The 2179-nt window shown below is 50.1% G+C and overlaps 1 long non-coding RNA gene across 5 annotated transcripts in view; it reads left to right on the top strand.

The window, feature by feature from the left end:
• Positions 1–2179, top strand: part of LOC112550799 — a 28259-nt gene that overhangs the window by 9863 nt on the left and 16217 nt on the right. The window lies entirely within an intron of this gene.

Here is a 2179-nt window from a genome sequence, read left to right as displayed (position 1 = left end):
GATTCCAGCTGTAGCAGCCACCCATTGTAGTCAGGAAATGGGCAGCCTGGACGGCAGAAAGGGTGTTAGTGGCTTGGGTTTTCCTGACGTTACTTGATTCAGTGCATCCTACAGGCAACACTAACCAGAGGACTCCTTTTGGACCTCCTGACAGCTTTTACATACCATCCTTCTGTGGGATGAATTATTCTGTTGGTGGAATAGCCCCAGATGAAATGTGACTCCAACCCTGGGTATAGAGGAGCACCATCATTTGCTATTGAACAAAAAAGGAAAAGGAGGCAGATAAGAAGATTCATTCTGGCTTGGTTCAGTGGTGAAGTAGATTTGGGTAGTTTCTTAGGATTAAAAAAAAAACTTTATTGAGTTGAAGTTCTGCCAGAATAACATAAATAGATTGGAACATACGCTATGGCAGGCAAGGAGCAAGTTAAAAATAAGAGAGTCAAACAGGTGATAGGAAATAAAAATAGAGCTTTCGAGAAAAATAATAGTATTGGATCTATTTGGAGGGGGAAGACTGCAAGTATAAACTGCAAGAATTGAAAACCACCTAGAATGCCAAGGAGAAAGGGGCAACGAAGGAGGATGGTGAATCAATAGAGAAGTTAGGGCAGTCATACTCAGACTGCAGCTTCTGAGTCACAAATGAGTTTTCAACCCATCACGGGCTCGCCATAAAAAAATACGAAAGCTTCTTTATAAAATGCATGCATTGCATTGTATGAATGCATCCAAAAAGTCTTAAACCAGTTCTAATGTGTTGGGAATTTGCCATTCATCCACAGGCGATAAACTATAGCTTTTTTTTTTTTTTTTTTGAGCAGGTATGTTTGCTACAATTTGCTCAGGGGCACATCCACATGAGAGCACACGTGTCTCTTGCCCCGCCTCAAACCCCTTTGAGGCAGGGCAACAGGCACATGCTGGAACAAACAAATGTTCCCTGTGCTGCAAACATGCAGTGCGGGGAGAAAATTAGACCCCTGGATATCCAGGTGTCTAAAAAAAATCAATGTTTAAAAAAGCAGGGCAGGAGGCTGGGTCCTCCATGGAGACGCTCTGGCTGCCAGAGCGTCTCTATGGTTGGCCCTTGCCCTGGTGCTAAAGCATGCAGCTGGCCAAGCTGCATGTTTCAGCACCAGGGCTCCGGTGCTGGTGAGTAAGTGGTCGGGGGGGCTGGAGGAGGGGGAAGGGGACCATGGGGGGATGCCTGATGGCCCTGCCCACTCCCCCAGCCCCCCTGACCCCCGCCAGCCCCCACAAGGCCCCTGACCACTGCCACAGAGCCAGTAGAGGCATCTGCCCCTCTTGGCCAGCTGCCAGTGGACTGCAGTTACAGGGCTGGCCTTTGTGCAGCACTACTGCCATGTGTGCCCCCTGCCCAGCCATCTGGGCAGCTATCACCCGGAAGATGTTCTGGGTATGGTGGCCTGCTTTGAACTGTCAAAGCTTGTCCTCCTGGCCCCATTTGGCCAGGAGGTCAGCCACAGCCAGATGGGTCCAAGGTGCTAGCTCTGAGCAGGCAGGGTCCTGCCATTGGCCTCCCTAGCAGGAATTCTGGTGTTCCCTGTTGGAAAACTGAAAAATCCCTGATAAAAAAAATCCCAAAGTCACTCTCTAAAATACCCCCAAATCCATGTTCCTCTACAAGGAAAACAAAGGACCACTATAAAGACAGAGAGCAAGACAGAGACAGTGATCAGTTGGACAGTGTTTTATTGATATATCTACAGTGTTAAAGCAAGTCTCTTAAAATAATAATAAAGTGAACTCTAAACACATGTTTCATGAATTCATGAATGCATGTTTTGCTGCACTCCTGCAGGGTGATGGACCCCACACAAGGGGTTTGGCTCCCCCAACAGGGGATTCAGCCCCCCAACAGGAGATTTGGCCCTCTCACAAGGGGGACGGCCTCCCAACAGGGGGTTCAACCCCCACACAAGGGGTACAGGCCCCCAACAGTGGGTTCAACCCCCAAACAAGGGGTACGGGTCCCCAACAGGGGATTCAGTCCCCACACAAGGGGTATGGTCCCCCCAATGGGGGCCAAATGGCCCCCACAGGGGCTACCACTCCCCTTGCAAGGTCCACATGTCCCACCCCAGCCCCACAATTGCTGCCCCACCTGGCCCCATCCCTCACCAGTTGTTGCAGCCCCCTCAGTGGCTGCCCC

This window comes from Alligator sinensis, unplaced genomic scaffold (genome assembly GCF_000455745.1).
Source record: "Alligator sinensis unplaced genomic scaffold, ASM45574v1 scaffold545_1, whole genome shotgun sequence".
Taxonomy (NCBI): domain Eukaryota; kingdom Metazoa; phylum Chordata; order Crocodylia; family Alligatoridae; genus Alligator; species Alligator sinensis.
Note: the sequence above shows the minus strand (reverse complement) of the source record. Positions and strands in the feature narration are given on the sequence as shown.